At 46.8% G+C, this 14,157-nt stretch overlaps 1 non-coding gene across 1 annotated transcript; it reads left to right on the top strand.

Moving 5' to 3' along the window:
• Positions 1–13,263: 13,263 nt before the first annotated feature.
• LOC129022226 (U6 spliceosomal RNA) lies at positions 13,264–13,370 on the top strand. The gene has a single exon (XR_008496309.1). It is a non-coding gene; the product is annotated as a U6 spliceosomal RNA (small nuclear RNA).
• Positions 13,371–14,157: the final 787 nt, after the last annotated feature.

The following is a 14,157-nucleotide window of genomic DNA, read 5'->3' as shown; positions in this document are numbered from 1 at the left end:
ATTTAGCAAATAATGTTGCCTACCGAAGCCTTTGAAAGGAATTCCTTGAAATAAAATGGAAATGTGTAATAAATAAATGCTTCTTTTTGTTTTCACACCGGGTAACCTCTCAGTAGACATCCCTCAGAGAGGCCAAGAGCTATCATTAAGAGCATGACTCAAGCCAGATACATATAGTTGAGTCCTGCCTCTGCCATTTTCTAACTATGTGACCTTAGGCAAGTTCTTAACTTCTTTGAACCTCTGTCTTCTCATCTGTAAAATGAGCATAATAAGACAATGAATTGTCGTAATTCATATACAAAGCACTTAGGATAGTGCCCAACAGAGAGTAAGGATGCCCTAAGTGTTACATATTATTGTCATTATTGCTGTCTAATTATTTTTATTACCTACTGTCATAATATAATTCATTAATGTAGCATGTATGTAATGAGCCCCAACTGTATGTATAACATTGTGCATGGAGATAAAGGAAAACAACAACGAAAGAATGACGCTGTGATTGATTCCTGCCATTGAGCACTGCGCCCTCCATGGACAGACTGCTCCAACAAACGTTCCTAGAGCACCTACCATGGATCAGACAAAGAAACAGACATGAATGCGACAGAGTGCTTGCCTCCAAGGAACTCAGGGTTGAGCTGAGAAGTCAGACTCATGGAGAGGGAACCACAAACTCCCCTGGAGATGGTGGGCACAGCAGCTAAGGAGGCGGGCACTAGACTTGACCATTCAGGGATCACATGTGGTTCTGCCACCACCCTGCTGTGGAACCCTGGACACTTGTCTCAATCTTTGTTTCCTCAGGGTAAAATGAAGATAGTAATAGTATCTACCTTCTTTGATTTAATAATTATTGATTGAGGCTGGGCGTGATGGTTCATGCCTGTTTCCTAGCTCTTTGGAAGGCCAAGGCATGGGGATTGCTTCAGCTCAGGAGTTCGAGACCAGCCTGGGCAACATAGTGAGACTCTGTCTCTATTCTTTTTTTAAAAAAATTATTATTATAAGGCTGGGAGCAGTGGCTCACGCCTGTAATCCCAGTACTTTGGGAGGCCGAGGTGGGTGGATCACCTGAGTTTGGGGGTTTGAGACCAGCCTGACCAACGTGGAGAAACCCTGTCTCCACTAAAAAGTACAAAATTAGCCGGGTGTGGTTTCGCATGCCTGTAATCCCAGCTACTCGAGGGCTGAGGCAGGAGAATCGCTTGAACCCAGGAGGCAGAGGTTTCAGTGAGCCGAGATCGTACCATTGCACTCCAGCCTGGGCAACAAGAGCGAAACTCCAACTCAAAAAAAAAATATATTATTACTGATTATCTATTATGTGCCATGTACTAGTCTATTTTTTTTTCTTTTTTTTTTTTTTTTGAGACAGAGCCTCATCCTGTTGTCCGGGTTAGAGTGCCGTGGCATGATCACAGCTCACTGCAACCTCTGCCTCCCAGGCTCAAGTGATCCTCCTACCTCCAGCAAACGTTCCAGCCTCCGCTCCACCGCTCCTGGCTAATTTTTAAATTTTTGTAAAGACAGGATCTCACTGAACGGCATGAACCCGGGAGGCGGAGCTTGCAGTAAGCCGAGATGGTGCCACTGCACTCCAGCCGGGGGGACAGAGCGAGACTCCGTCTCAAAAAACAAAACAAAACACAACAAAGCAAAAAAAGACAGGGTCTCACTATGTTGCCCAGGCTGTTCTCGAACTCCCGGACTCAAGCAATCCTCCCTCCTTGGCTTCCCAAAGTGTTGGGATTACAGGCACGAGCCACTGCACCCGGCCCCATGTAGTATTCCAGATGTTAAGGAAATTGTGGTTTTAAAAAAAGACAAAATCCTGGAGCTGACATTTGCAAATAAATGAATGTAAGTATATCGTGTGTAAGTGATAAGAGCCATGGAGGAAAATAAAGCTGGGAAGTGGGATGGGAGGCCTGGGGTGGTAGAGTGAGGAGTGGAGGGAAAAAGAAAATTTAAAATAGGGTAGCAAAATGGCTTCTCTGGGACATTGGAGGTGAGAAAGTGATCCTTGTGTTTCTGCAGGTTTAGGGGGCCGGGACTCAGGATGGGCGTGAGGATTAAGGGAGATAAAGCTCACTTGGTGCCTGGCACACAGCAGGGCTCAGAAAGCACCAGCTGCTATTTTAAGCTATTACTCAGTGCTAAGGCCAGGGGATGAAAGGAGAAGAGTGGGAGCAGCAGAGAGAAAATGACTAAGTCAGCCCTGGGGCAGGGGGGTCTGGAGTGTTTCACGGGTGAAGTGACTTAGCGCTAGGGCTGAAGAATGAGTAGGAGTTTGCTAGAGGCACGGAGGGGAGGAGGCATTCCAGGAGACAGAGCTTCACAGGCAGTGGTGTGGGGGCAGGGAAAGAACATGGTGTATTCCCCAGCCAGCACGTAGAGTGTGGGTGTGTGCTGGGTGGGGGCCCTCTCTGGAGATCCGGGACTGGAAAAGTAGGTGGGAAGCAGATTGAGAAGGGCCTCGGAGGCCATGGTGCAGAGTTTATGCTGGGAGACTCCACACATTTAAAACTGGGGAATGAAAGAATCAGATTTGTGTTTTAATAATATCTACTGAGGAGGCAGGCAGTGGGGCAGCAAATTAGTGAGTCTTGCAAGGAAGGCTGTGATTAAATGGCCAAATGAGTGGTGTGACCTGGGGGGTTTAGGGAGGAGGGAGGGCAACCATTCATGTATTTTTTCATTCATTCAGCACATATTTATTGAGGTCTAGCTAAGAGCCAGGCACAGGCTAAGTGCCTGGGTTACAAGGGTGAGAGACAGTCAGCAAGTGCACCAATGTGGGGTGGAAGGAGAGGCTGGGTGGGGACTGCAGGGGACCAGAGCTTCCGCCCCACAGGAGGGACTCACCTCCAGTCCATATGGCTGCAGCTGCGTGGGAAGGAGGGCTTTGAAGTGGGCAGATCTGATTCTTTAAGAGAGGCTGGATGGTTTTTGTTTGTTTTTTTCAGGGTCTTGCTCTGTTGCCCAGGCTGGAGTACAGCGGTGCAATCATAGCTCACTGCAGCCTTGAAACCCTGAACTCAACCAATTCTCCCACCTCAGCTTCCTGAGCAGCCAGGACTACAGGCATGTGCCACCATACTTGGCTAGTTTTTTATATTTTTTTGTAGAGATGAGATTTCACTATGTTGCCCAGGCTGGTCTGGAACTCCTGAGCTCAAGTGATCCTCCCTCCTTGGTCTCCCAAAATGCTGGGATTACAGGTATGAGCCACTGCATCTGGTTAGAGACTGGATGTTTTTATGTGAAACTTCCTGATTTTTAAATGTTGGCAACTAATCAAACAGGGTACAGTGACTGAAATGAATGGAGTAAGTGTGTGTGTGTGTGTGTGTTGTGTGTGTGTGTGTTGTGTGTGTGCTTGTGTGTGTGCATGCATGCACATGTACATACCTTCTGCTTAGACAGAGGCATGAGCCACTGTACCCGACCAGGCCTGGAGCTTGGAGTGAAGGAGAAGAATGGCTTCAAATGATACTGAGGCCTCATTGGTGGCTTACGCCTGTAATCCCAGCACTTTGAGAGGCCGAGGAGGGCAGATCACTTGAGGTCAGGAGTTCGAGACCACCCTGGCCAACATGGTGAAACCCCATCTTTGCTAAAAATACAAAAAGTAGCCGAGCACAGTGGGACACACCTGTAATCCCAGCTTCTTGGGAGGCTGAGGTGGGAAGATTGCTTCAACCTGGGAGGTGGAGGTTGCAGTGAGCCGAGACTGTGCCACTGCACTCCAGCCTGGGTGACAGAGCAAGACTCCATCTCAAAAAAAAAGAGAGAGAGAGACTGACCGTGACCAGATCATGCAGCCTCTTGCAGGCTATGACAAGGACATTGAATTTTATTCTGAGGTCATTGAGAAGCCATCTTGGAACAATTAGAAATAATTTTAAGATCTCTGGCATCTGAATCAGACCTAGATGATGGGAGAAAAGGAAGAGGTGTTCTGGGCAGGAGAATGGCAAGAACAAAGGTTTGAGCAGAGGTTGATCAAGGTAAGGACGGTGAGGCAGGCTGTTCACATGGAGGGATGTAAAGACAATGGGAAGCCTTGGGAGATGACATTTGAACGGGGAGGCTGGCGCCATTTTACAGAGATCATCGAGGCAAGATCTTTAGTCTCTTCCAGATTTTATCTTGTAGGCCAGAGTGTCCCAAATGTGCCTGAGGAAAAGAATTGTCTTGGGTGCTTATTAAAAATGCAGATTCCAAGCGCCTCTTCTGTGATCTCATGTCTGGTAGTCTGGAGTGGGGCCCAGGAAACCTATAATTTTTATTATTTTTTGAGACAAGGTCTCACTCTGTCGCCCAGGCTGGAGTGCAGTTGCACAATCACTACTCACTACAGTCTCGCCCTCCCAGGTTCAAGCAAGCCTCCTACCTCAGCCTCCTGAGTAGCTAGGACTACAGGTGTGCGCCTCCACACCGGTCTAATATTTTGTATTTTTTGTACAGATGGGGTTTCACCTTGTTGCCTAGGCTGGTCTCAAACCCGTGGGTTCAAGCAATCCACCTGCCTCGGCCTCCCAAAGTGCTAGAATTACAGACGTGAGCCACCACACCCAGCAGGGAACCTGTAATTTGAACTGTTATCCTGGTGATCCTTATCTCAAGCAACTTTAGGAAATACTGGTGTAAGTATTCAGGTGTCATCGCAGGTTTTTGGCCAAGGAGTCAGAAATTGGTGTGTTAAGACAGATTTGAGGAAAGAGAGCTGCAGGCAGGCCTGCATTTGAAGAGGCCCTTGGAAGAGGAACTTGCACAGAATGTGAAGGTCTGGACCTAGGCTGTGGAAGGGAACTGTATTTGTTTTTTTGTGTATTTTGTTTTTGAGACAGAGTCTTGCTTTGTCGCCCAAGCTGGAGTGCAGTGGCTTTATCTCAGCTCACTGGAACCTCTGCCTCCTGGGTTCAAGCAATTCTTGTGCCTCAGCCTCCTGAGTAGCTGGGATTACAGGCGTGCACCACCACGCCTGGCTAATTTTTGTATTTTTCGTAGAGAGAGTTTCACCATGTTGGCCAGGCTAGTCTCGAACTCCTGACCTCAAGTGATCTGCCTGCCTTGGCCCCGCAAAGTGCTGGGATTACAGGCGTGAGCCACTGCGCTTGGCCAGGAAGTGTATTTGTTCACAAAGTACCACACGCTGGGTGGCTTAACACAACACAATTTTGCTGTCTCACAGTTCTGGAGGCTAGAAGTCTGAAATCTATGTATTGGCAAGGTTGGTTCCTTCTGGAGGCTCTGAGGGACAGGCTGTTCCATGCCTCTCTCCCAGCCTCTGTGGCTGCCAGCAATCACTAGTGTTCCTTGACTGGCAGCTGAATCACTCTGAGCTCTGCCTCCATCATCACATGCATCACGTGGTGTTCTGTGTGTGTGTGTGTGTCTGTCTGTCTGTTTCTGTGTCTATTTTTATAAGGGCACCAATGATTGGATTTAGGACTACTCTGATGACTTAATTTTAACCTTTTTTTTTTTTTGAGGTGAAGTCTTGCTCTGTCGCCCAGGCTGGAATGCAGTGGCATGATCTCGGCTCACTGCAACCTCCACCTCCTGGGTTCAAGTGATTCTCCTGCCTCAGCCTCCTAAGTAGCTGGGACTGCAGGTGCTTGCTACCACATCCAGCTAAATTTTTGTGCTTTTAGTAGAGATGGGGTTTCACCATGTTGGCCAGGCTGGTCTCGAACTCCCGACCTCAGGTGACCTACCCACCTCGGCCTCCCAAAGTGCTGGAATTACAGGTGTGAGCCACCATGCCAGGCCTGACCTCATTTTAATTTTATTACATCTGCAAAGGCCCTATGTCCTAATAAGGTCTCACTCCCAGGTACTGAAGGTTAAGACTAACCTATCATTTTGGGGAACACAATTCAGTATATAATAGGGACATACTGATGGAATAATAATCAAAATACTCATATAATACTGATCACAGTGGCTGTGAACACTGCTATGCATTTCACAAGCGTTCCATCCTCACAACTATTTGCTGTTAATACACCGTGTTTATATTGTTCAAAAAAAAGAAGAGCAGGCCAGGCACGGTGGCTCACGCCTACAATCTCAGCACTTTGGGAGGCCAAGGCAGGCGGATCACGAGGTCAGGAGATCAAGACCATCCTGGCTAACACACTGAAACCCCGTCTCTACTAAAAATACAAAAAATTAGCCGGGCGTGGTGGCGGGTGCCTGTAGTCCCAGCTACTCAGGAGGCTGAGGCAGGAGAATGGTGTTAACCCGGGAGGCGGAGCTTGCACTGAGTCGAGATCGCCCCACTGCATTCCAGCCTGGGCAACAGAGCAAGACTCCATCTCAAAAAAAAAAAAAAAAAAAAAAAAGAAGAGCGGACTGAGTTCCTGCTCAGTCCTTGTCATCAAGGCAGAAACTTGGCCAGAAAGCACAGTTGAGGCAGGAGAAGGAAGAGGAAACAGAATAGCGAAATGCTTGGAGCAAGGGCTCTGGAGTCATACTTGGGTTCAAGTCCTGGTTCTGCCACTAGGGGAAGTGAGCTGGCCTCCCTGACTCAGTTTCTTCATCTATAAAATGGGGATAATAATGGTACCTATTCCTTGGATTTTTCATAAGGATCCAATGAGATATTTTTAAGGGGTTTGATATAGTGCCTAGTATTATACATAGTAAGCTCTCAAAAAATTGTCACTATAATTCATATTATTCAACTATTTGGGCTTTTTTTTTTTTTTTTTTTTTTTTTAGAGACTGTCTCACTCTGTTGCCCAGACAGGAGTGCAGTGGCACAATCACGGCTCACTGCAGCCTTGACTTCCCAGGCCCAAGCGATCCTGTCACCTCAGCCCCCCAAAGTAGCTGGGACCCCAGGCATGTGCCACCATGTCCACCTAATTTTATTTATTTTTTTGTAGAGACGGAGTCTCACTATGTTGCCCAGGCTGACTTCAGCTCCTGGGTTCAAGCGATCCACTTGCCTCTGCCTCCCACAGTGCTGGGATTACAGGCAGGAGCCACCACACCAGGCTCTTCAACTATTAAGAGACAGAGGAGGAGTGGACAGATAAGCAAAAACCATTGTGGGCATTCACGCAAGGGGAGGAGAGTATTATCCCCATTTTAACCTTTAAGTTACGGTTCGCCTGAAAATTGAGGAAGAAGAAAAGTCCGAAGGATTTGCTGAAAAGCTCTTTGCCTGGCACTTAATAAATTCTCTTAATGGCTGTCCCGTGACTGGCCAGGACATGTATTTGGAACTTTGGGAAACAAGTCAGTGTAGTGATAGGAATAAAAGGCATCTCATGGGCCCCTGCAGAGTGGATATTGAGGAAATGAGGACCACAGTGACAAATGGCAAGGAATCAAGATGGCTGGAGGCAGCCACGAACAGAAACAGAAAAGATGAAGGAGCATTAAAATGTACAGGTGTTGGCTGGTCGTGGTGGCTCACGCCTGTAATCCCAGCACTTTGGGAGGCCGAAGTGGGCAGATCACAAGGTCAGGAGTTCAAGACCATCCTGGCCAACACGGTGAAACCCCGTCTCTACTAAAAATACAAAAAATTAGCCGGGCATAGTGGCAGGCGCCTGTAATCCCAGCTACTTGGGAGGCTGAGACAGGAGAATTACTTGCACCTGGGAGGCAGAGGTTGCAGTGAGCCAAGATCATGCCCGGGCGACAGTGCAAGACTCTATCTAAAAAAAAAAAAGTGCAGGTGTTGTTTCTAAAGGTACATGTAGGCTGGGCTTGGTGGCTCATGCCTGTAATCCCAACACTTTGAGAGGCCGAAGTGGGAGGACTCCTTGAGCCTAGAGGTTCGAGACCAGCCTGGGCAACACTGTGAGACCCCATCTTAATTAATAAATTAAAAATATTTTAAAATTAAAAATAGATAAATAAAATAAAGGTACATATACGCTCTCATTTCATCTTTTTTTTTTGAGATGGAGTCTAACTCTGTCACCCAGGCTGGAGTGCAGTGGTGCGATCTCAGCTCATTGCAACTCCTGCCTCCTAGGTTAAGGTGATTATCGTGCCTCAGCCTCCTGAGTAGCTGGGATTACAGGCAGGTACCACCATGCCTGGCTAATTTTTATATTTTTTGGTAGAGACAGAGTTTCACTATGCTGGCCAGGCTGGTCTCGAACTCTTGACCTCAAGTGATCCGCCCACCTTGGCCTCCCAAAGTGCTGGGATTACAGGCATGAGCCACCACACCCGGCCTCTCATTTCATCTTAAGGTGATGGGCGCATATCAGTTTGCTTGTGACTTTCCCAGTTTTAGTCCTGAGAGTCCCAAGAAACCTTCCAGTCCCTTGTATACCCTATTTTATCTTCATCAAAACATATGGATTTAGGTACTGTTATCATCCTCAATTTATAGACTGGAAATAAAGGCACAGAGACGTTAAATAGCTTGGCCAGCATCACACAGATAAGTGGCAGAGCTGTGTGGTATTGAAACCCAAGCAGTTGGGTTCCAGAGTCCTTACCCTTTTATATTGCCTTTTTTATGGTCAAATGAATTTCAATTATTGGTTTAAAACTTTCTTCCTTCACGAAATACATCATTTTATTTGGGACCAGAAAGCATGCCTGTGTCTTTTTCCTCCTGCCCGGAGATAATCCTACAGGTAAAAAGTCAGTTAAGAGTCAGGTTGCAATGCTTATTGGCTTTCAGGAGCCTTCTAGAAACATGATATCCTCCCAGGGATCTGCCCTGCAGCCCCAGCGTCTGATCCGAATTCCTCATGGGATTTTTTAAGGAGGAGGAAGAGTGGTTAACCATGGAGAAGAGTTTCCAAAATGAAAATAAACCAATAAACAACATGACTTGTTAACGGAGATCCAGTGACTTTGCCTTTTTACGTTCAACATGAAGGTGGGGAGAACGAAATCATTTATAGAACTCTTATCTCCCCCAGGAGATATTTAAGAAGTGAACATATTTTCTGAAATTTAAAGGAATGCCAAGTTTATGTAAAATTATACCAATGATGACAGAAGCTTGAGAACAACAACAAAGCCAGCCAGAGTTGATGCCCACGCTTTTGGGCTGAGAAACACAGAAGAGGACAAGAACAGGGCAGCATGAACGTCATGAAAGTGGGGTGATGGGGAGCAAGGCAGGGAGCCTCTCTGAGCTGGGAGAGCTTGGACAGAGGACCTCACCTTTCTGGCTCTCTAAAATTAGATGCAGGGCCAGGCACAGTGGCTCACACCTGGAATCCCAGCACTCTGGGAGATCAAGGTGGAAAGATCACTTGAGCCCAGGCGTTTGAGACCAGCCTAGGCCACATAGTGAGACCTCATCTCTGCAAAATTAGCCAGGTGTGGTAACACATGCCTGTATTCCAAGCTCTTCGGGAAGCTGAGGTGGGAGGATAACTTGAGCTTGGGAGGTCGAGGCTGCAGTGAGCTGTGATCATGCCACTGCACTCCAGCCTGGGTGACAGAGGGAGAGCCTGTCTCAAAAATAAATAAATAAAAAGTAAAATAAAACGAGACACTGAGAGTAGCTACTCCAGAGAATTGTACTAAGAATTCTACCAAGCTGGGTGTGGCAGCTGACACCTGGAATCCCAGCACTTTGGGAAGCTGAGGAGAGAGGATTGCTTGATTTCAGGAGTTTGAGACCAGCCTGGGCAACATGGCGAAATCCCATCCCTACAAAAAATACAAAAATTAGCCAGGCGTGGTGTTGCGTGACTGTAGTCCCAGCTAACTGGGGGGCTGAGGAAGAAGGATCACTTAAGCCCAGGAGGTTGAGGCTACAGTGAGCTATGTTTGTGCCACTGCACTCCAGCCTGGGCAACACAGTGAGACCCCGTCTCAAAAAATAATAATAATAACAACAATAAAAACAAAAACATACCCACAGGAAAAAAAGAAAAAATGGAATTCCACTAGCGCTGGGCATGTTGGTTCATGTGTGTAATCTCAACACTTTGAGGGGCTGGTGTGGGAGGATTGCTTGAGCCCAGAATTTTGAGGCTGCAGTGAGCTATGATTGTGCCACTGTAGTCCAGCCTGGGTGACGGAGCAAGACCCTGTTTGTTTGTTTGTTTCTTTTTTTTTTTTTTTGAGACAGAGTTTTGCTCTTGTTGCCCAGGCTGGAGTGTAATGGCACAATCTCTGCTCACTGCAACCTCTGCCTCCCAGGTTCAAGCGATTCTCCTGCCTCAGCCTCCCGAGTAGCTGGGATCACAGGCACCTGCTACCACTCCCAGCTAATTTTTATATTTTTAGTAGAGATGGAGTTTCACCATGTTGGCCAGGCTAGTCTCAAACTCCTGACCTCAAGTGATCCACCCACCTCGGCCTCCCAAAGTGCTGGGATTACAGGCATGAGCCACCATGCCCAGCTGACCCTGTTTCTTAAAAGAAAAAAAAAAAAAAGAAAGAAAGCATCCTACCAGCTAATAAAGATCTTACTTAACACTGTTTCTGGCACATGGCACGTGCTGAATAAATGGTATCTGTCACTGGTCCAGACTTCTTTGGATTTCTACTTTGGCTTGTGATTAGAGAGAGCCCCAAGCTTGCGTTCATCAAAGGCTCACTGTGTCAGGCCCAAGCTAAGGGTTCTACACACTTTTGCTATTTAATCCTCACATTAATCCAGGTACTACTATTACTATGATCCCATTTGCAGATGTGAAATTGACACTTTAGAGGGGAGAATAAATAGGTTTGCCTAAAAGATTTATGCCAAGAGGAAGGGGAGTAGCCTGGGATAAGGACTGAGGGCTGCTCTGACCTTGCTTTCCACTGCACAACTTTGCAGGAAAAAAAAAAATGCAATTTTTGTAATTCCAGGTGCCTTTTTTTTTTTTTTTTTTTTTTTTTTTTTTGAGATAGAGGCTCATTCTGTCACCCAGGCTGGAGTGCAGTGGCGCCATCTTGGCTCACTGCAACCTCCTCCTCCCGGGTTCAAGCGATTCTCCTGCCTCAGCCTCCTAACTAGCTGGGATTACAGGTGCGCACCAACATGCCCAGCTAAGTTTTGTATTTTTACTAGAGACGGGGTTTCACCATGTTGACCAGGCTGGTCTCAAACTCCTGACTTCAGGTGATCCACCTGCCTCAGCCTCCTAAACTGCTGGGATTACAGGCGTGAGCCACTGCACCTGGCCCCAGGTGCCTTTAAGTTTAAAGAGACCTACTTGTTTCTGGAAAGTGCCAGTGGGAATTCCCAAAACGGAGCAAGGTGTACCTGGAACTTTTCTTGAGTGGGGCGTCTTTGCTCCTGTTTAGAGGCAGAAACTTTAGGTGGAAGGTGTTTCCTGCACAGTTGAAGCACTTCAAGGTAGACTTGAGGAACCTGTGCCCTAGGGCTAAATCCTGCTCACTCCTCAGTTTCATCATCCCGGGGTAAGTGTGTTCAAAAGCCTCCACTTCAAACAGTAGTCCTTGACTGGATGCGGTGGCTCACACCTATAATCCAATACTTTGGGAGGCTGAGGCAAGCGTTCAAGACCAGCCTGGGCAACACAGCAACACCCTGTCTCTACAAAAAATAAAAAAATTAGCCAGGTGTGGTGGCGTTCGACTGTAGTCCCAGCTACTCAGGAGGCTGAGATGGGAGGATTGCTTGAGCCAGGGAGGTTGAGGCTGCAATGAGCCATGACCGCAACACTGTACTCCAGTGAGACCCTGTCTCAAAACAAAACCCAAAAACCAGCAGTCCTTAAAATAGGATGTTTGTGCATATGGGCTGTGTTTCCTGTTACTTGGTGAAAATGGTAAGGAGAATGTTTATCTTAGTCTACTAACCTAGTTTGAGTTTTAAAATCACGAGCAGTAAATATTGCTTGTTATTTGTATGTGGCTCTTTTTGTTATTTTTTTTCTTTGTTGATCAGTTCTATGACTTGGGGGAGAAAGGTCTCCCACCTCCATCTTTAAAATCAGAAGGGTGCAGGTTTAGTGATGTGCATATCAAGTCTGGTAATGAACTTGACATCCTAAGCTCTCACCCTTTGAATGGCTCTAAATGAGAAACCTGGATTCTGGGCATTTTTCTTCATGTGGCTGATTCTCTCACACTCATACAGTCATTCCTTCAGTGATGTATTCATTCATACACCAAACATGGAGCACCTGCCACAGCTTATTTTTTCTTTAAATTCTTCTTTATTTAAACTTAAATAGAGACGGGGTTTTGCTATATTGTCCAGGCTGGTCTCGAACTCCTGTGCTCAAGCAATCTGCCATCTTGGCCTCCCAAAGTGCTGGGATCCCAGGCGTGAGCCACCACGCCTGGCTACCTTCCTCAGTTTAGACAACTCTTCTCTCTCCGGCAGCCCCGTGCCTCTCAGAGTGCTAAAGTACTGGTTTTTTAAATTGTCCAACTGTTGCAGGTGGATACTGCTGTAAAATATAATAAAAATAAATTACCAGAAAAATAAGATTTTAAAACCTCAAAGACATACAAAATACAAATTTTAATTTTTTAGTTTAAGATTCAACAGAGGCCAGGCACAGTGGCTCACGCCTATAATCCCAGCACTTTGGGAGGCTGAGGCGGGTGGATCACTTGAGGTCAGGAGTTCAAGACCAGCCTGGCCAACATGGTGAAACCTCGTCTCTACTAAAGATACAAGAATTAGCCAGGTGTGGTGGCATGTGCCTGTAGTACCAGCTACTAGGGAGGCTGAGGCAAGAGAATTGCTTGAACCCAGGAGACGGAGGTTGCAGTGAGCCGAGGTCGGGACACTGCCCTCCAGCCTGAGCGACAGGCTGAGAGACTCTGTCTCAAAAACAAACCAACCAACCAACAAAAAAGAATCAACAGTAGCCGGGCGCGGTGGCTCACACCTGTAATCCCAGCACTTTGGGAGTCCAAGGTGGGCGGATCACAAGGTCAGGAGATCGACACCATCCCGGCTAACACGGTGAAACCCCATCTCTACTGAAAATACAAAAAATTAGCCGGGCTTGGTGGTGGGCACCTGTAGTCCCAGCTACTTGAGAGGCTGAGGCAGGAGAATGGCGTGAACCCGGGAGGCGGAGCTTGCAGTGAGCTGAGATCGCGCCACTGCACTCCAGCCAGGCCGACAGAGCGAGACTCTGTCTCAAAAAAAAAAAAAAAAAAAAAAATCAACAGAGGACATTTTGAGTAGTATTGTGCTTGAGGACACAATTACAATACAGTGTGGTAAATGTCCTCATATGTTTGAGACCTCAGATGATAGGAACATAAATAGTTTTGTGGAAACCCATAGGATTCAATTATCTATGTAGTAGAAAAAGCCTTAAAGATTAGATTCTGGTGCTTGGCTCAGCAGCACAGCTACTGAAATTGGAATGATACAGAGAAGATTAGCGTGGCCCCTGCACAGGGATGACACACAAATCTGTGAAGTGTTACATAAAAAAATAAATAAATAAAAATTTTAAAAATTAAAAATTAGAGTCCAGGGGCCTCAATGTCTTTACTTGTCAGATAGCCTACTTCATAAGGTTATTGGGTGAAGGTGAAGCATCAAGCACTAGATACATCTGAATCTGAGGAATTTTAAGCAAATCTCTCATCAAGTTCCATTGGTAGTTTAATAATTCAAACCTGCTGGGTGTGGTGGCTTATGCCTGTAACCCTAGCAATTTGGGAGGCTGAGGCAGGAGGATCTCATGAGCCCGGGAATTCAAGGCCAGCCTGGGTAACATAGGGAGACTCTGTTTCTACAAAAAATAAAAAATTAACCAGGTGTGGTGATGAACACCTGTAGTCCCAACTACTAGAGAGGCTGGGGTGGGAGGATTGCTCTAGTCTGGGAGGTCGAGGCTGCAATAAGCTGTGATTGCATCACTGTAGTCCAGCCTGGGCAACAGAGCAAGCCCTGTCTCAAAAAAAAAAAAAAAAAAAATATGTAAAGAGGCCAGGCACGGTGGCTCACGCCTGTAATCCCAGCACTTTGGGAGGCAGAAGCGGGCAGATCACGAGGTCAGGAGATCGAGACCATCCTGGCTAACACAGTGAAACCCCGTCTCTACTAAAAATACAAAAAATTAGCCGGGCGTGGTGGCGGGCACCTGTAGTCCCAGCTACTCGGGAGGCTGAGGCAGGAGAATGGTGTGAACCCGGGAGGCGGAACTTGCAGTGAGCCGAGATTGTGCCACTGCACTCCAGCCTGGGAGACAGAGCGAGACTCTGTCTCAAAAAAAA

Source organism: Pongo pygmaeus, chromosome 21 (genome assembly GCF_028885625.2).
Source record: "Pongo pygmaeus isolate AG05252 chromosome 21, NHGRI_mPonPyg2-v2.0_pri, whole genome shotgun sequence".
Lineage (NCBI taxonomy): Eukaryota > Metazoa > Chordata > Mammalia > Primates > Hominidae > Pongo > Pongo pygmaeus.
The sequence above is the reverse complement of the archived record's forward strand: the minus strand, read 5'-3'. Positions and strand labels throughout refer to the sequence as shown.